The following is a 21,333-nucleotide window of genomic DNA, read 5'->3' as shown; positions in this document are numbered from 1 at the left end:
CACACATGGGACGTCACGCCCTGAACTCCAGAGTTGAGAGCACCTTTAGCCACAGACTGTGGAGAGGGGTCCCCTGCAGCAGGTCCATATTCCTGCACCTGTGTTCATGGCCTTTTCAAAAGCCTGCTCCTTCCACCTCCCCCAAGCCTGCCACTTCACCTGTTTTCCCATCTCATAAGTGGCACCACCGTCCCTCTAGTGGCTCAGGCCAGAACCTAGGATCCACCCTTGATGCCTCGTCATTCATCCTTGATTCGTCTAAAGATCTGACTTTGTTTTCTTTGTCCCACATCCCATCCATCCGCGAGTCCTAGGCTCTGCCTCTAATGGACAGGAATCCAGCCCCTTCCCACCACCACCACCACCCCTAGTCTAAACCGCTGGTACTTTTTTTTGCCTGGAATACTGCAAAAGCCTCTTAAATAGTCTGCAGGGCTCCTTTCCAGACCATCTCATATCCATTCCCAAAAAGGCCAAAGTGACCTCTAAAGCATTAATCAGATGTCTCACATTCTTAACTCTCCAATGGCTTCCCATTGCACTTAGAACCGAGGCATAACGTGAGTCCACCACCTCCTCGCCTCCCACCCTGGCCTCCCACACAGCGCCCTCTGGTCGCACTCGGGCGCTGCACACTTGAGGGCCTTTCTCGTTCTCTCCTTGTCTGCAGTGCCCTGTAAATAAAAGGTTACCTCCTCCGGAGGCCTTCTCTTACCACCCTAAGTGAATAAAAGTCCTTTGCTGCAATTACACTACAGCCTACTACCTTATTTTATTTTCTTCAGGCATTTATCACTAAAATGATCTTGCTTGTTTTTGTATTTACTGTCTGTCCCCCACTGGAATGTAAGCTCCATGAGGGCAGAGACTTTGTTTACTGTTGTATCCTCAGATTCTAGAACAGTGCCTGGTGCATAGTAAGTACTCAACAGATATTTGTGTTTTTTTTGTTGTTTTTTAAAGATGACCGGTAAGGGGATCTTAACCCTTGACTTGGTGTTGTCAGCACCACGCTCAGCCAGTGAGCAAACCGGCCATCCCTATGTGGGATCCGAACCAGTGGCCTTGGTGTTATCAGCACCGCCCTCTCCCGAGTGAGCCACGGGCCAGCCGAACAGATATTTGTTGATTGAAGAGCATTTGATGATCTCATATCACCCCATGCAAAAGGGCAATGGCAACTTTGCAAATTCTAGAACTTTCCACATTATCTCCAGCTGAAGGAAGTCGTGTCACTGTCATATCAACCAAACTTCTCTGGTTCTCCGACTAAATGAGGCAGTATTTTGGGGATTCTACAAGTTCTACAGTAATTTTTAATTTTTATCGTCCTGATCATTTAAAACAATCCACATGAGCATATTCTAGATCCTCCACAGTGGCCATGGGCATCTGAGGCATTGACTCCCTCTGATTTGCTCTTATGCATCCTGTACAAAACAAGTCCATTATGGGGTAGGAGCAAGGGGCATTCTGCTCTTGGAAGGACCTATATATCTATATGCATAAAATGTGCACTGAATTCCAAAGCTTTTCTTTTTACAAAAATCTGTTACTCACTCTGGCTGGCCCTCACTCCATTAACTTTAGCAAAAAATAAAGACCAGTGGTACAGAATAATTCAGCTTCATGGCAACAATGGCTTAAAATTTTAAGTTTTTTGGGGCCGGCCCGTGGCTCACTCGGGAGAGTGTGGTGCTGATAACGCCAAGGCCACGGGTTCGGATCCCACATAGGGATGGCCGGTTTGCTCACTGGCTGAGCGTGGTGCTGACAACACCAAGTCAAGGGTTAAGATCCCCTTACCGGTCATCTTTTAAAAAAAAAAAAAATTTTTAAGTTTTTACTTACCTGTATAATTTTCTTAAATTAATGTTTAGGAGAATAACACTGATGTACTTTCCTTTACATTGAAAGAAAAGAGAAAGAACTAGTACCTGTACTAGATAAAAATTCTATAAGAATGCCTTAAGAATGCTCCTGTGACTATTAATCAGCAATGGTATTTCTGTGGCCACATTGGCTTGTAGGTGATTAAGTTTTTAAATGTATTAAATGTTTCCTCTTCTGTGTATGGCAATACTGTTTAATTACTTGAAACACTATTTTTATTTTGTTATAAAAATTCTTTTTTTACAGCTTTTCAGAATCCTAGGAACTGGGAAAATACAAGGGTACTTCAAAAAGTTCACAGAATGATTTGTTTTGGGGAAAATAGAACAATTTAATCAGACCCTCTTGCCTTGGGTCTAGTTGGGGGTGGTGCGGCACATTCTTTGTAAATTAGTTGTGTGTGGGTGGATTTAGTGCACATGCATGGCACCGCCATTTGGCTGGTGTTGTCTGCCTCAGGCGTCCGGTCTGCACAGCCATGCTCTCAAACCTACGGCTTCCAAGGACTTTTTGGCTGCTTGGGTTGCTCATGGACCTGCGTGTGAGGGGTCTGGTGACCCAGCCTGGGATGTGAAGGGTTTGTGACCCAGTCTGGACAACAGGCTTGAGGGGTCTGTGAGCTCCAGACCCAGCCCTAGCTCAACAATTGGCCCAGCCAGCAGAATTACAGGCAGGTAAAAGAGCACAACAATTGGCGACATCAGCAGGATTTCGACATTAGCATAGTGCTACAGTTGGCCCAGTTGGCAGGATTACGGGCAAGTAAAAGAGCCCCAGCTCTACATTTGTATTATCTTTCAATTCTATTTTTCCATGAACTTTTTGAAGCACCCTCGTGTTTAGTGGTATAAGAGCAGGTGACACAAAGGGACTACATGAGTCATCCAGAAGAAATCAAGGCCACCCAGGCCCTCTTACAATCACAACTAAGAGGCAGAAGTGTGACCAGAATGATCACATGCTCTGGCATCAGAGAGAGCTGCCCTATGGCCCTGGCTCTGCCGTTGCAAGTTCTGTGACCATGGGCAAGTTATTTAACCTCCCTCAGCCTTGGGTTCTTTATCTATAATGTGGGAACCAGGCAGTAGTTGTGAAAAGTGAAGCTGTCAGTGTGCACAGCACATAGCAAGTGCACAGTGACTATTACACAGATGACACATGTCCCTGATGTGCTCAGAGGCTCTTTGCCTCTTGCCTTTATTCCCGTCTGGACCCCAGGGTCTGAACAGGGTCGTTATACAAGAATCCATTTGTTAAGTGGCTATGATTGATCTAATAGAGCAAACAAAAGGCACAGGCCTCCATTGTGGTGTTGTCACTGACTGGCCCTGTCATCTTAGACAAATCTCTTAACCTCTCTAGATTTTTTAATCTTCTAAAAGGGGAATTAGAAGGATTAAGTTAATTAGATGGGAATATACCCTAAGTTTTAAAATATTATTCAAGTGAAAATATGTTATTATGGGCAACTTGGAAGGCACAGATATGAAGTGATGAAGATTTTTAAAATATTGTTGATGAGTCTTTTCAGTTTGGTGATACGTTTAAATTCTGCTGTGAACATTCCCCCATCTGTTTTAACATGTGGTCTCAGTGACAAAAGCACTTCATCTTCGTGTCCGATGGTCAAGTACCGTTGCCCACATGGCAAAGGCTAAATAAATGCATGAGATGGAGAACATGCCTCGTCAACTTTGTTTTCCATGTATTTGCCAGGTGTCCCCAACACATCATCATCCTATGGGCACAGGGGAGCAGAGACAACATGCTCACATGGTCCTGTCCTCCCCACCCAGAGGGACAGTCACTCCTAAGATACACCTGCTTGAAACTGCACATGCCTGCCTCAAGGGGTTAACTGAAATCTAGAAGAACAGCAAAGAGAAACCAAAGATAGATACAATCTCCCATAAAAGTTCTCCACAACTGACCAAACACCCTTTCTTTTGTTTCCATGGTTTTCCCATCTATAAACTATCAGTGATTTGTTATTGGAGGAAGGGAGATGGGGGTGGGTAAAGATGTACAGTAAGTTTTCTTGCAGAATAGATAATGATGATTATTAGGTCTGTTTAGAGCTATGTTGCATTAACCTCTGTATTAAATGAACTAGAAGATACAGTTTTAAATTCAGATCAGGGAGGATCTCCCCAAGAGTTCCTTAACCAGAATACTAGAAATCTGAGACGTAAGGGAGCATTTGAAAATACGTATTTAAGAACTTCAAAGAGCTATGTTTCTCCTGATATTTCTCATGTTTACTTTTTACTTCAATTTTATGAAGATGGACAAATGGACATGTCCACAAGTGGACAAACAGAAGCTTAAGGGTTAAAGTAACGAACTATAACAGCTAAGTTTAGTGGCCATGAAAACATCCAGCACGTATTAAAGCCTGAGCCTAAAAAGAACCCCCCACTATATTTCCTAATTTTTTTTTTCTTTCTCTTTCACTGGATTTCAAGCTCTGCATAGAATTCCCATTGAATTCCTCCCACTGAGCAAATCTTCCCTGTCTGTCTCACAGGAAGCCTGGGGCGAGGGCAAGAAGTGCGGGAAGGTGTATGGGATGGAGAACCGAGACATGTGGTGCACTGCCTGCCGCTGGAAGAAAGGCTGCCAGAGGTTCATCCACTGAGAGGCTCCCAGGCAGAGGGGCTGGCACCCTGGGCCACTTTAGCCCATGCCCTCCACTACAGGTGTTGGAAAGAGCTTTTCCTTGTGAAAAAAATGCACTTGAAGCACAGGAAAAGCACTTCCAGGAACCTTGGTGGAATTGCAGCAAAAAAAAAAAGTCACTTGTAAAGTTGTTTGAGTTCTTTATATATTCTGGATATTAGTCCTTTGTCAGATACACAATGGAATACTACTCAGCTATAAAAACGAATGAAATACTGCCATTTGCAACAACATGGATGGACCTTGAAAGAATAATATTAAGTGAAACGAGTCAGACAGTGAAAAAGAAATACCACATGTTTTTACTTATTGGAGGGAGCTAAAGCTCTTACAACAAGAAAATGGAGGGGACACATCTGGGTGGGAGGGGGGAGAGGGAGGAGGGAGGGAGGTTTTGGTGATGGGACACAATAACTAACTACATTGTATATTGACAAAATAAAAATAAAAATAAAAAAAAGTCACCATCCTCACTGCTCTTACTGAGAACCCAGCCTGGAGCAGCTATAACTATTTTTTTCCCTTCAAAAGAAAAGTCAGCTTTTTTTGCTGTATGTATGAGGCTTAAAACTGTGGGCTTCTGTTGCAATTGAACCAACAAAGTCCATTTTACCTAGAAAGGAAGCATATTTTGATAAACTTTCTGAATTATGCTGTTTCTGAGATTTTTTTTTTGACACACACACAAAAATAAGCTACACATCATTCAGTAGCATTTGTACAAAGAACGATATCTGCTTTCATTGTGAATGGCCTTTTCCCTGCTTCCCATTTGACTTGGAGCAGTACACATCATAATGTGTTGCAGGAAAGTGCAGCACTCTGAGTACCTTTTCCATGTCTTGTTTGTTTTAAGAATGACCCCAGACTGAACCATGGTAGAGCTGTCAGCTTGGAGGGCCCCAGATGACATAAACTGAGAAAGTGATTGGCAATAGAAACCACCAGCAGACTTTAGCCCAAGCCGAATTTAGGAAATCCCACTGTCGCTATTGGGAAACATCTGGGAGTCTTCCTTGCTTTATCTATAAGAAGCTGTTCCCCGAGAGGCAGCATAGCTAACTCTCTCCCTGCCACAGCTCAGTCAAGAACTGGCACCTGTAGCCATCTGGGTAAGCCTTGATGCTTCTTTCAGGGATGTGATACAACCGCAGCTGGGATCTGTTTGTTACAGCTTGTCTGTGGAGACTGTAGCCATGTTAAGGGTCATCGGTCCTTCCCTCAAAACTCCACTACTGACTGATTTCAGAAAGGTGGAGAACTCCAGACTATCCCAGCAGGTTTGCTTTAGACAACAGAGCACAGCCGACATGTTCCCATCTGTTCAGAAAGTCATGTTAGGTAAACAAACCAACTTCCATTCTGAGTGCACTTTTATAGGTTTTATGCTTTAGGTGTCTGGGAGATGGGCTAATGAACAATATAAAAATTATATGGGTCAATGGAAGATCCAAACCTTTGTTTTTCTTACAAAAATATCAGAGCTGTTAAGAATTTGCTCAGAAGGGAACTCACAGAACACCAAAAGGAAATGCATGTTGGTATAGGAATTTCTCAATTTAGTAGAGCCAGGGCTTGCACTGTGTTGCACTTATTGGGCTCTCTAACCTGTTGTCTTTGCTTATCTGTTTCTTTGTTTGGGTGGCAGTGCTGTAAGAAGGGAGTTGTTGTCAAGCCCTATAAATAAGCTCATTCTCTACCTACCCTACTCTCAATTGCCCTGCTAAAGAGCTATTTCTCCTATACCTATGCAAAGAGGTAAGGGCACCTTATAGGAGGCACTGTGTAGGGATGGGGGATGCAGGATCGGTCATAGGAATGTTAAATGAAATTGCACAGAGGAAAGTTTAATATATGTTTAGAGATTGTACATACACTTGTTTTAAAGAGTAGAAAGAAGTCATCTAGTAATACGATATCATTTTTTATATAAGCAAGGAAAATATAAGGAGCCTCTACAGTGCAACATCCACAATCTGTGCACTCATATATTTTGGCAATTTTATTTTTAAACTCTCAAAGATTCTTAAAAAATTATTCCTTGGTAGAGATCCTGGTTTTTTCCTTAATTTATTTTTTTAAATAAAAAAACCCCCACTTATTTCAAGAGAAAAGAAAATAAACTTTGTCTAATTTCACATCAAGATTACCAGTCAGTACTAGCCACAGCACCACCAGTGCTGTGTGTTTTAGTAATTACAAGGTTAGCCAGGAAAGGGCATTTTTAAAATGCAGACATGTGTTTGCTTCCTCTACCCCAGCATCTCCTCCTGGTGTCCCGTCACTTCACCTACAGCAGCACCGCCATGAGATGACATTCTGGCCTGGTCCAGGAGGCCATGAGCAATGCGCAGGTTGCCAGCAGCCACAGGGAGGCCAAGGCTGAGCAACAGTTTGAGCAAGTTCACCGTGGACTTAACTGGTAGTTAGGGTGCAACCTGGACCAGATGTTTTTCTCTTCAGCAAAGCACGCTGGCCTTTGATCCTTGGATTAAGTCACTAATCAAAAAAAAAAAAAAATTAAGTAATGAGGGGTTAGATTCATGCCCCTTCCTAGAACTTCAGAATACGAAGAGAGAGAGACTTGCTATGGAGCAGTCCTGGAGCAAGACCCTGTGGCTCTCACCCCCAAAGATACAGCCCATGAGTAGTTCTGAGCTCTAAGCAAAGCTTAGTGCTTTCCTGGGTTTTAGCCAGTGCACAGGTATAAGCAGAACTGTAGAGCTGAATGCAACTTCCCTGGGATTTCTTCTCCTTTCTAAAGCCTTCTTCATACAAACTCTTCTGCATCGCCTGCCCATGTGGGGGCTCCTTTCTGCCAACCAGCACGGGACTCTGTGTACTTCTTTTCTGGCTTCCACAGGTGGACAGACTCTCAGTACTTTCCCAGACACACAGACACCCACTCCTGTACCAAGGCATGTAAGAACTAGGAGACCACCAAACTACACCTAGCTGGCCTTGAAGAAAAGGGATTATATTTCTTACAAGCCACCCGGAAAGCTATGAATTGCAATATACAGCCACTGATTATAAAAGTTATTTTTTTCAAGTAGTTATTTTGTTATATTTTGGAACTAAATGAAGTGCCAAATGAAGCCACACTTTCATTTTATACCATCTCTGTGGAACCAAGTTCTTCTTATGTCTTCATTTGACAGAGAAGAGGGAGGAAGGTGGCTGCTTAACTGGAGCCCTGTCCCCCACAGGGAGCTCAGAGGCCTGTTTGTGCAAAAGAGGTGGCAATGCAATAGATCCTGGTCCCAAACTACTTCTAAATAGGGCGTGTTGTAGCTTTCTGGGTTTTTTCTCCATTGATACCCTTTCCTTCAGAAGAGGTTTCTCATGTCTCTCTCCTAAGAAGGCATTTCATAGTGACTGACAGAGCACTCTCTAGAGAGCTGCAAAGCAAAGAGTGTTCATCAGGCAGTGGTTTTAAGCCTTAGTCCTTCCCAGAGGACATGCACCCAGTTGGTGGGAGACAGTGTGAAAAATTGGAGAAAAGAGCAGGGTAGCAAGGGGGTCAGGGAGGCGATAAAAGAGGCCTATGAGTACTTGGCTCCAGCTCATCTTCTTGGTGCCACTCAGCCAGCGGTGACTGTCCCTGAGCACCTCCCAGGTTCTCTGGCTGGAAGCAGCTGCCTAAAGCAAGGAGAGAGCTACTTCAAGGGATGCAGCTCTGGCCAGGGGCGCCAGGATGCTGTGCACACCTCTAGTGGTTGATCCCTAGCAGGCATGGTCCTCTCTCCACCTCACTTGCTGGAAACTTTCCTCCCTTGGTTGGCAAAAGCCAGTGTCAGGAAGAGAGTAGTGTGTTTCTGACCAGGAACGTGCCAGTTGCAAAGTGCCTGACAGCAGCTCCATGCACAACAAGGTGCCCTTCATTAGACAATTCCTTGCCCAGTCATAACCATGTTGCAGATGAAAGTTTTCAATAGAGTGGCCCATGTTCCAGTTCTTGAGCTTTCTGAAAACTTTTCAAAGAGATAGTCATGTGTATGTTGCAAAAGATTTGTGAAACTGAAATGTCCTCCGTTAAGTTTCAAGATCACTCAAGTTTAAGTCTGCTGTCTCTGGTGTCACACTCAGCCACCCTTTTGAAAGCAGCCCTGCTGAATCCACTTCCCCTTCATCAGACTCCACCAGAAAATGGAAGTGCAGCATTCACTTCAGAAGGCTCAGAGAAAAGGGGCAAGAATTGTATAAATAAATGGGAGAGAATACCTTGAGAATGGCAGCAAAATACTGTGAATAATATTCATTTCCTCAGAGAAAAATAAAGGGTATGTGAAAGATAGGTATGGAGAGTCCTAAGACTAGGAAGAGTTGTATTATCGCTGAAGGCTTTTCTAGTCAGAACTTTTTTCAAATGAACATGTTATCATTTCAAGACAAATTAACATGAATGGACAGTACTGACTTTTGTGAGGCATGGGGGGTGCCCTGTGAAAAGGGGCTGTTTTCTACCTGTAGCTGGCCTGTTGTTGTCTAAGGCTGACATTTGAACCACAGGCGCAGTGCCTGGTGGGTATTCACAGACTTGTGTAAGGCTTTTTCTGAATGTAATTGTGACTACAAAGCCTTGCCATTCCTTTTTATAATCACCCCATTTGGCGACTGTTTATTAGCTATAAGCAGAATTCTGTAGGTGAAAGAAAGCCATTAAAGATGTGCATTTTGCTTTAATAGCATGTTAAGGAGCAAAATTCCATGAACTTATGTGGACAAGGTGCTGCTTTTTCTCATGACTGTAGAATTTCTGTTGACAACATCAGCCGTAACATTGACCTTTGTGAACTTGGGAAAGAATTTGTGCATACGAATGAGTGGGAAACAGAACAGGATTCATGAATATGAATGAAAATGTGGATCATTTTGGAGCATAGGCTGGGCACACACGGGTCAACTGGAAATTTCTTTTCTCTAAGAAAGTAACCCTACGAGCAGCACACAGACTCCCCCTGTTCCTCATACCTGTGGGGATTCCTCCATATCGGAATTTTTCCATTGTGTCTTTTTTGTTGTAACCTGTCAAACCCAAAGTCAATAATAAAGTGAAATTAGCACTTTTAGGTATTAATTGTATCGTCGAGTAATGCACACCAATAGAGAAAGTATAAAATGTATTTGAGACCAACTTGGTTTGCTTATGATGACTGACTTTGAAAAAGCCCATATCCAATGATATACATGCTTTAAAAGGTTTATCTGTCATAAGACCAGTAATCAAAACGGATCCTGTTTTGTAAATAGTTCCTTTTTTTGAAGACGATCTCATGTTTTATAACTTTTGTTGTGGATCTGAGAATCACAATGGTAATGTCTTGTGGCAAAATGTAATCTTAAATACAATAATAATTATAACTTAATTTTCCAAATAAAAAAATATATACTGCTTAGGCTTCTACAATTCTGAGACATGACACTTGTATAATAAGCATTAGTATTCAACTTCTCAAGTTAACAGAACTGGAAATATTTTACAAGATGCAGTGTTTTATAATCACAAAGAACATGAACATTTTGTGGGAAATGACCTTGGTTTTATACATTGTAGCTTGTTTTTTAAAATACAGTATTTTACCAGATAGGAAATGTTAATATTATCAGCAATTCCTGCTCACCAAACAAAGGGCTATGCCTCTTTTAAGCAAGTGTTTTGATGTTTATCTTTTCAATTAACCCTCTACAGCAAGGGTGGAAATGCAGATAAGATGGAATGGTTGTTACAAGAGGATCAAGATCGCAACAGCTACTCCTTTTATCATTACCAGTGTGTTTTCAAAGTACTATGGAAATAAGAGACTTGAAGAGTCACCCTGGGTATTTTAAATCTAAAAAGTGTTAACAGATATGTTTATAGGCCGAATATTCTTATACATTCTTTACTGTAAAATGATAAATTCTATGTTACAAAGACAAGTTTACCACTCGACTTACCAGAACTATAAACCTGCATTTAACTAGCAAGTATCATTTGGTGGAAACTTCTAAAATCATAGCATGTAGGTCCAAAGATGGAATTCTTATGTGATCAGTAGTAGTGAAAATAATTTTGTCCTCAGCACTAACTAAGTAACTCTAATTTCCTTATCAGAACAAGTGCTTGATTCTTCGCTGTGAAGAACTCATAGGCACACAAGGTTGTGATCAGAATGTGACTGTATTCCCAAGAGTCAAGAAACAAGAAGGGGAGCTGTGGAGAGTTTATTAACTGCACAAATTATTCTGAGCTTTGCCAAAACCATTTCATAATGCTGTACGATTTTTTTCAAGCCCACTCACTGTTAAAATAAGAAAGCATCTTTTCTTTCTAAGATTTTAGTACTCCAAAAGCTAACCTAATTAGCCAAGTATGCAGATAACATCAAAAGAAATCTGAAAGAGAGTGGCCATACACCCCTTAGGGAACTCCTATGAGGTGGTTGATCAGAAGGTTGCTCAGACCTTGGTTTCAAATAGGCTTTAGAATCTGAACCCATAAGGACTAGAAAGAAATGCACGGAGTTAGGAAAAAATGTACAGCCTTGACTCCCGGTCTTTGACATGAGGCAACCTGCAAATCTCTATCTTCATCCCCTTGGAATGTTTCTACTGTATTGCTGTATGATTTGGAACCAAATAAGTTTTATTTCATGTTTAAATAGAAGTTTCCTAATGGTATATAGCAGAGATTACAAATACAGATGCCTTCCTAAGGGCCAGCCAGTTCTGTAAATAATCAATGAGGATTGGGCAAAAAGAAGGACACTATAGAATGGTGGAGATTGTGTTGAACTGGAGAACACATGCCCCCTTTGAAGGTGGACCCACATTCAGCTCTAGACAGTCTGAACCACACAGAGATCAGGCTCAGGGCTGCTAGATCTTCTGACTTGGAAATATGTTATTGCCTTACATTTAAGTGTTGACAACTAACTCAAATTCTTGGCCAACACAGTGCAAACCAAAGAGAAGCTGTCTGTGGGCAGATGCAGCCTATGGCCACCAGTTTCAACTGTTAGGGAAAATAGGTTTCACATTCCATGGTTATCAGGTCAAGGTCAGCCATCAGCCCCACAAACTCATATGTTGGCACTATCTGGACAACTAAAATAAAAGAAGGGAAAGAGGTATCTCTCCCCAGCAATCATTCTGATCTAGTACTTGAATATAGAAATGTGATATCCTTAGACTAGGCTTGCCTCTGATCAAAATAAATACTGAGTTATTATCCAGCTTTCACTCTGCCTCCTTCTACCCAGGTCATGCCCCAAAGCATTGAATAGCTATAATCCTAATTTACTTACTGTTTGCACTACCGCAACCACTGTGATGAGGGGCTGGCAAAGAGTAGCCTTGTGCCTTCAGAGAAGGTGGCCAGAAGCCCTGAATTTTAAGATAGCACACACTGCCTCCTCGTGCCAAAGCCTTTTGCCAACCTCTCCACACTCCTTCCCTCTCCATTCTGCCTTATGACTCTTCATTCCAGTGTAAAATTACCATTGTTTCACCTCTGATATGGCAAAATCCTTGCTTCAGAACTGGTAGGCACTTACGTATTTGGGGGTATCCACTAATGTCAGGAAGGGTTTTCCCACATGGAAAACCTTAGTACCTTACTACTAACTTAGTAGACAAAATGAGAATAAGTGTGTAGTGAAAAAATATTAGAAGTTGCTTCCTTTGTTTGGATGGACTCAGTTACTTTAACCTGTATCCTACATCAGAATCCTGATGGTATTGGGATAATGACTAACCCTCTCACGTATACAATAAAGTGAGTCTCTTTCAGATACATTATTTCATTTGATCTTCATAAGAACCCAGTAGAATAGGAATATTTAGGATCACTGCCACTCACCTCCAAAGCCTACCCAGACTAGTCTTGACCCTGTGAGTCAGCCTCATCATTGCCCTCAAGGAGGAAGGAAAGGGCTCATTAAAGGCCGGCTCATACCTTGGTCTTCCGGTATGACCCTAGCTCTGAGAAGACCCAAGGACCCCCCATGTTCTCAACCCATCCTTTCTGTCCAGGCCTTTCATCATAGAAGTAAAGAGCCAAGTGCACTCTTAATCATCCCCAAACGTGTCCCTTTACTACAATGCCCCTATTCCTTAAGTTCCCACCAACTAAGTGGTTAATTACAGGAATGTATTAGCTAATGCCATGTTCCAAGTAAGTTTTGACTCCTTAGGAAAAATGCTAGCATTCAACATTTGTTATCTACATAAAACTTAAATTGATGCCAGAAAATTTAAAACCAGCTCAAATATATAATTTGTAATGATCAAATCAAAATGTACTGTAAACTGAAAGTTGGAAATGCCTGGTGTATTAGTCCGTTTTGTGTTGCTATAACAGAATACCTGAAACTGGGTGATTTATAAAGAAAAACATTTATTGCTTACAGTTTCTGAGTCTGGGAAGTCCAAGGTCCATCTGGTGGTGGCAACAGTGACCCAGGGGTCTCACATTGCAAGATGGTGGAAGCAGAGAGAACAAAAGAGAGAGAGAGACAGACTCTCCTCTTCTTTTAAAGCCCTCAGAACCATGCCCCTGACCACCATTTTTAATCCATTCTCTTTAGCATGGTCCTACAATCCAACCACCTCCTCAAGGCTCCAACTTTCAATTACCATGATAGAATTTCCCACCCTCTTAACAGTCACAGTGGGGCTAAGTTTCCAATACATAAAACTTGGGGGACATGATTCAAGCTTCAGGGAGTTTTGGGGGGACATGATTCAATCCACTAGACCTGGTAATATGGTGAAGTCATGTTTAAATATGAATGCAATTTAAATGACATTGGCAATGAGTGAGATTTCTTCCATTGTAAATTGTGGAATATACTAAAAAGCATATGTACTTCACAGGGCCTGGTTTTCCAAAGCCTTGCAGTTTCAAATATTGACCTTGCAAGGACAGGAAATTTTCCTCAGGCTATAAGTCTCTGTTGCAAGATAAGGATTGTGGCACAGCAGGGTTGCTGGCTCAAAGACAGACTAGTTATCAATTGTTATGTGAAGATACTGAGAAATTGCTGTTAAGAAGGGATGTTTGTTAAGATCAAACTGTTGTTGATAGGACCACTTAATTGCCTCACTGGAATGTCATCTGGCTTGTTTCACTGAAAGTTATCAGCCTATATTGTTAAACTATATCCCCACCTTTGTTCTCTTCCTGTAACTTCCTGGTCTGGAAAATAAATGCAGGAAGAGAACCCCAATTTGGTATTAATTCTCCCAAAGAAGGGATGCCTCTTGCTGGAGGGTCCCGGGAAAGTTAACCACCTCAGGGCTTCTCACTGCTCAGAAGAGATGTGCTTTGAGTAATCCTTTGCATCTCTGTCACCCAGGGGAAGACGGGGTGACAAATCTGTGGGGGGCAAAGCAACACAAAGCAACAGTAAATGATTAAAAGGCAGTCCAATATACGAAGGGATTTTACCTTACCCTTCTCCAATCAGTTTATCAGGTTTAACATCTTGAGTTTAGAGTAAAGCCACTCACAGGGAGTTTAGTCATGGAGCTAGAAGGATTCTCAGAAAACCATTCTGGTCCATCACATACTTCATTGACAGTCTTTTTAATGAATGATACTTTTATTGTTTCTGAAGTAATACAGTGCTAAGGGGGAAACAGTTTAGTACTTGCCTCCTTTTTCAAATGGAAAAGAAGCCCATTTTGCAGTGGTTAGCACCCACACCATTATAGCGGGAGGACTTGAAAGACCCAAGTTTTAAGGAACAAGAAGAAAGCTGTGGTTGCAAAAGCAGATAACTACAGATTTTGAAAAAACAAGGTGGAGATTGTGATTAAATTGTAGCCCTTTTGGGGCCGGCCCGTGGCTCACTCGGGAGAGTGCGGTGCTGATAACACCAAGGCCCCGGGTTCGGATCCCACATAGGGATGGCCGGTTCGCTCACTGGCTGAGCGTGGTGCTGACAACACCAAGTCAAGGGTTAAGATCCCCTTACCGGTCATCTTTTAAAAAAAAAAAAATTGTAGCCCTTTTGTTTTTCAAAAATGTTCTTTCATGTTGGGCACCAGCCACATAATTATTAACAACCAACTTCCAAAGAGAAGATTCCCTTTATTTATAAAAATACTAAAAATTAATTCTTTGGTTTAATTAACTATTACATTTTCTTAGTAAGGCCAATTTCCTAAATTTTTAATGCAGAAAGTTAGCTGGAATAGAAAGTAACAACTCTTGGAAAAGGCAAGAGAGCTGTCATTAAAGAAGGAAATTTTCTTTTAAAAAAAATGTAAAAGGTGCTCATGTATTTTCTACTGAATTCTCTCTACATCCCTCACTAACAAGGGAAACCACCACACTGGAGGAGAAATTGAGTTTTAAGGGACAGGGAGAAGAACAGTCCCCATTCGGGTTATTAGTCTTGTTTTCCCCCATCTTGGCAACCACTTACAAATTTGCTAGTAAAATGTTTCTCTCTTCTTCGCCCTCATCTCCCCAAGCCAGAGGCCAGACTGTTGTTTGCTCACTTCCAAAGCCCCAGATGGGACATTCTTGCTTCTGTGCACTGATTTCTCTCTGTTAAAGTCTGAGGGGATAGATATTACTGTGACTGGCACATTAGGCACAGTCAATGTGGCTCCTACCTTCCTTCAGGGGAAGAATTTCCATCTGTCTGAACAGTTTTAGGTGGTCATGAGGAGGGCAGATCAGCCAGCATTCAACCTGCCACACTCATCACAGAAGATCTGCTCAGACTCACTGGTAAAGAATGACAAGGCAGATTCCTAATCCTTCACCCTGCCTCAAGGCCCCCATGACAGTTACCCACCCCACCCGTCCCTTCCACGTGCAAGGCTAGTAGAACCAACGACGTGTGCTGGGATGCACCTTAGCAGGGGACACCCGAGGGCAGAGCAAGAGGACTTCACGTTTAATTACTCCAGGTTCTGACCTCTGCCCACAATTATGGAGCATGAAAACAGAGTTGGCCTTTATTATGTGAAAAGGAAGTGGCCCCTGCAGGGTACAATTGTTTTGATTTTATATTTATGGAGAGCAAAAATAACTCCCATCTACTCACACTGTTAAGCACTTTTTCTTCACTCCAGTGGAGCCCTCGTCCCATGTTTTGGGCACAGATGGCTGGGACAGAGCAGAAAGAGGTAGAGTTCTTAGGGCCGTGGCTGCTAGAGTTTGAATTACCTCTCAGGAATTTACAGTGGAGTTCGGTAGTAAACTACCCCCACCCCAAAAAGCAAAATAGGTTGGGAGCAATGCATAACTTTGCAGATTACAAATCCTTTTTTACTTTTTAAGCCCTTTTTCCTATGCTCTGCTTATTGGAAATCAATGCTGTGACTTGACCAGCCCTTGTGATGATAGCAAAGTCCCTCTTTCCACAGTATCCCAACTGTTTGGGGAACCTCCTCAGTCACTGGTAGAAAGCTTTAGAATAGACTTAGCTTTTTAGGGAAAAACTCAACAGCCCCAAAATATACTAGTTCTATGACTTCAAGAACTGAAAATGCTCTGGGTTTAAAATAACCCAGGAATATGGATCATATATGTAAAAAAAAAAAAAAGCCATTAATCAATATTTTCCTAAAATACACCCTAAAATTCTATTTTTGTAATTAATGGTTAGACAATGGTCAGCCATTTAAATGTACACTCTCTGGAATAACCAGACACTAGTATAGTTTCCAAAGTGTTTCATGTATCAAAAGCCTATATACTTAGAAGAAGAACTCAGGATAAGAAAAAGTTGCTAGGTCCCAAAGGGTTCAGGACTTCATCAAATGCAACTGTGAGTGGCCTAGGGTCATTTTTTGCAAATGAGGGGGCCAGGGAGAAAGAACAACTGTAATTGCTAAGCCTCTGTTCCCCTTAGTCCATGATAAGGTTTAAGAATTAAGCCATCTTGTGAATTGTTTTCTACACCAAATCTAAAATATTAAAATGAAGTTATTAAATATTTAAAATGGGGTATTTAGTGGGAATGCTATAAGTAGAAAGCATTGCTTTTTAGTGCATGCTAAACAAATAAAGGAGAAAGACAGCCTGAAGAGAAAGTAGCAGTTCTTCCTGTATGACACTCATGTTGAAATGACAGGCATTACCACGTCATTGGGCACTAATTCGGAAACTATGTGGCAAAGCTAGCCAATGTTTAGAGATTTTTTGAAATACAATCTTACCACCATTCGGGGGTAAGTGCTTACTTACAAAAGCCTTTCATATTAGTGAATGGATGTATAAAATTATAAACTATGCATTTTCAAAGAGTAACGTATTTTGTACCAAATCCAAGTAAATTTTTTTCATAGAGACTTATCACAACTGCAAATTATTCAAAATAAACTTGAATGCATATCCTTATGGGATGTGGGACTCTCATGTGTATTCTTCTAGATAATGTTTTTAAAGATGGCATATTGACACTTTACTCTGAAATGTCAGGCTGTAAAAACATTCAACCATTAAGGTGAATAAATGGGAAATGGTTTATATTTTACTTCTTAAGCGTAATGGGAAATGTTGAGTATTACAAACTGTGCCCAGGCCTTTGGAGGTGGATGTTCTAGTAACACTGGATTACCAAGCAAACAGAACTGCATAGAGTTAATGAGTATTGCATTGGATGACTATAACAAAGGTTTTGTCTGTTGTGTTTAATTCTCAATCCAAGAAAAAAAAATCTTCAAAGGGTTTAGGTTATACAGTTTCGAAGAACAAAGTATGAAAATATTGTTCAGCAAAGCAAATCATTGATCTCTTTTCAAAGTTACATGGAGATCTTATATTTTAGAAAGTCTATATAGAATATACACAAATTACTTCAGCCCTCTTGTTGATTTTGTATTTTCACAAAACCTTTTCCCCAGGTAATTTGTCTTTGCTCCTTAGTCAGTGCTCTACTACATTTCTCAGCATGAAAAAATATTTTTTCCTTCATCTGACAATGTGGAAATAAAGAACTCCATTTCTCTGCCATTCCAGTTCTCTTCTGAATCCATTGAGAAAGTTTCTCAAGTGTTTGTATGTAAAATATGAAAAAACACACTTGTAAACCTGGTACTTAGAGGTTATACTGGATATGTTTGCTACCTAATTAAAGGTTATTGGGAGAGGGGCAATGTGTCTTTTTATATGATTTTTAGCCAAATCTAGATGTTCTGATACTACATTTCTGAATACCTATCTGACAGTACATATAGCCTGTGGAGGTTCAGGTTAATAAACCTTTTACGTGACTGTTCCTCAGCCATGCTCCTTGCCAGCTTTTGGCACATTGTACATAGATTTGTCAAATGTTTAAATGATGTTGTTTTTCTAAATGCTGTTCTCTAAAACAATTTTTAAATGTCTTTTGCTTTCCATTGTTTTGGACTTTGTGTGTTAGTTTTTCTAAAAAAAAAAAAAATTGTTTCCTAAATATTTAACACCAGGAAAAATATTTAAAATAAACTGGTGCTAATTGAAACAGAAGAAAATTTTCAGATTGAAGATTCACATCATAAAATGTTCACACCAGTTAAACTGCACTTTGCCACGGGGATGGCTGGCATCTACATGAAATGGACATCAGGAAAACCATCGAATGTTTACAGTTTCTGTGGCCCATTGAAGTATAAAATATAGAAATGGCTTTGTCCCAGAGTTGAGGATTTGCTACACTGGTCCTCTGGAAGCATTTAAGTAGAAGACTTATAGCAAGAATCACTTTTGTAATAGTCTTCTGGTCTTCGGGCTTTCATGTTCTGTGATGCTTAGCTTTAACAATGAATGTGGTGTTGCCAACCTAATCTAACATCATCGTTGACTTGTACTTACTTTGTGTGTGGTTCTACCTTGGGTCGCATTGGCACAAACTGAGCCAGAACACTGGACTTTCAATAAGACCATTCTGACTTCTACAGTGTCCACACACATGAATTTAAATGCACTTGTAACTGGTTAGTTACCATGAAGTAAGTCTAACTTCCACTTAATAAAAGTTTTTGTGTATTGTATCTGCTTCTATTTGAGGGCTGTTCATTTAAGTAAAGAATAACTAGTATACCAAGAAAGACTCACTGGGAATAGAGGGTTTGAGGTTTTACCTAGAGTTGTAAAAATAACTAAAAACCAAGGGGATCTTTCCCATATCAACTGCTCGCCATAGAGGCCTTTTTTAGAAACACGGAAGGCACCTCTCTTCTAGTTTCAGCCCCACCAATTACATCCTAAACCTGTTCCTTTGGCAGTGACGGCCTGGATACTTACTGCTCACACTGTGCTCTTATCCTGCTGTCCCAAGCAAGTGGATGTCCGTGGCAAGCACAGGAAAGACAATGTCCATTCTTGTGCTAAGCCAGCCTGCAGACCTTCCCCCAAGCCAAGTTTGTGACTACTAGAATGTGATATATTCACCTGCAAAAGCCAAATATGCATATGTGTTCAGCAAGGTAGCAGATTTTGGAGTTAAAAAGACTTGGGCACAAATCTGAGTTTTGCCTCTTGCTAGATGGATAATTGGACTAGTGATTTAACCTTTATAAGTCTCATCCTTATAAATAGGAATGATAATAAAAGAGAGGGAAATTGATTAGCCTGGCTTGGACAATATCTACTCCTAGCCCAAACAGCCTTAGCTAGGGATGGGGAAGAATATGACTCACAAAAAAAACCCAAAAAAATGAAACAGAATATGGCTCACGGCCTACTGCCTGCTTCAGAGAAGTTCCTACATCCTGGGGCTACCAAGAGGATTACCTGAAATAACATATGGCTGAGGCATAGAGGAGTATCCCACAAATGGAAGTATTTTGTACTCAATCATCCAGAACTCTCAGATATCCAGGATGAATGCCTTCAAATACCAGAATTTTCTCTTTTCAATTTCTTTCTTTAAAATTTTTTTCAGCAGTTTTTAATTATAAAATTTAGTTGTACACGTTTGTGGGGTACAGTGTGTTGTTTCAATACATGCATATATTATACAGCAATTCTCTTTTCAATTTATTAAAAACATTCTTTCTAAAATGAAACTGTCCTTCCTTATTAAATAGCATACACAAGATCTGAACGTTTTCCTGGTGACTCCTGGCCATTATTTACATCAATTAATAGAATTCGGGGCCAGCCCGGTGGCGCACTGCTACAGTGCGCCGCTTGGGAAGCGCGGCGGCGCTCCTGCTGAGGGTTTGGATCCCACATACAGACCGGTTCCCGCTCACTGGTTTTTTTTGGGGCGGGCGCAGCGCCGAGGGTTGCGATCCTGTTGCCGGTCCCGGTCCGGTACGGGCACGACACTGAGGGTTGCAGTCCATTGCCGGACACGGAAAAAAAAAAAAAAAAAGACCAAAAAAAATAGAATTAGCTGTGTGACCGAGTTTTATATCTCAGCCTAGTCAAGAACTAGAGGGGCATGCAGTTGGACACCCACTGCTTTCTTCCCCACCATCCCCAACCCAGCCCAGCTGTCAGTCATTGAACCTCTATGATTTCCTTGTATTCAGCACAAGGGACATTAAGCTCTCTGATGTTTCCTGAGATGCCAAGGATAGGCATAAACTTGCTGAGCTCCTACTGTGTGCTCGGCAATGTGCTGGATGCTTTCGTGTGATTGTCTCATTTAATTCTTACAACAGCTCTGTGTGGGAACTATCATTCCCATTTTATCCAGTTTAAGTGACTCACCCAAGACCACACAGCCCAGGTAGTTTTGGACATCCCCTAACCCTGAGCCCACCCAATGATCGTTCTGTGTTTTTAGGTCCTACTAGTAAATGGATCTGTTGTGAATCATCAAAGGCAACGCTAATCTCTCTTTTCTCTGCTTATTGGCTTTATTCTACTTTTGAATCAGGTGTGTGCTGCTGTTCGCCTCATTCCTGCCTTCCATCTCCACCCTGTCCTGCTGCCTCCTTCCTGCTCTTTAGTCTCCTCTCTTCCATCTCCGGTTTGCCCCCACCCCATCCAAATCCATTGCAGGGCAAGGTGGGCTCAATATTCACAGCCAACGATTAGAGTTCTCCCTGTCCTTGTCTGCCAGACCTACGGCCACATCGGATGCCGGCCCTCCTTCAACACAGCATTGTCATCTTCCGGCCTCAAGGCTCCTGAAGATTGGCTTCCGGACAGTTGACTTTTAATGACCACGTAAAAACGTGCCATGGAGGGGGGATGGACGGAGCATGCGCGCCCTCCGCAGCCCTGCCCCGAAGCTCTCAGGGTGCCCCAAAGCTCTGCTGGTCTCAGAGCGGCTGCGGGAAGCGTGGAGCCCTTGGCGGGGTTGGGGGGCGGGGGACCGCAGGAAAAAAACACTGAGAATCTGGCCTGCAGGTGTTGTCCTGCAAAGTTGTGTAAAAATCATATATTTGCAAAACAAGTTATTACCAATGCTTACTATCTAAAGGGATGCTGCAGCAAAGAGCCAATGAAGTAATTAATTTTTCTCATGCAAAAATAAAGGCTACCTTTCCCTCAAAAAATACCCTCCAAGAACTTACATTTTTTAAAGGTGCCGACCATGTCCTATTGGTTGTATCCAACTGTGTAGTACACTACCAGCTATATAATGAGAGATCAATAAATTGTTTAATGAATGAACAAATTGTTCACACAGAGCATTTCTTCAGACTTTAGATATGCTCTCTGCTTTCAATCTATCATTAAACAAATAAAGCAAAGAAGGAAGAAAGAAGTAAACACTTTAAAGACTGGCATAGACATTTATTGGTCTAAGCAGCACTTTTAAAGTTTCATTAGCATATGTACCTTCTCAAAATTGCCAATTCCAAATGACTGTATTA

General features: G+C 41.5%; 1 pseudogene; it reads left to right on the top strand.

Annotated features, from left to right (window-relative positions):
• LOC103600191 overlaps positions 1 to 21,333 on the top strand; it is a 34,913-nt pseudogene that overhangs the window by 11,994 nt on the left and 1,586 nt on the right.

The sequence above is a fragment of the Galeopterus variegatus genome, unplaced genomic scaffold (assembly GCF_000696425.1).
Source record: "Galeopterus variegatus unplaced genomic scaffold, G_variegatus-3.0.2 Scaffold3259, whole genome shotgun sequence".
NCBI lineage: Eukaryota > Metazoa > Chordata > Mammalia > Dermoptera > Cynocephalidae > Galeopterus > Galeopterus variegatus.
Note: the sequence above shows the minus strand (reverse complement) of the source record. Positions and strands in the feature narration are given on the sequence as shown.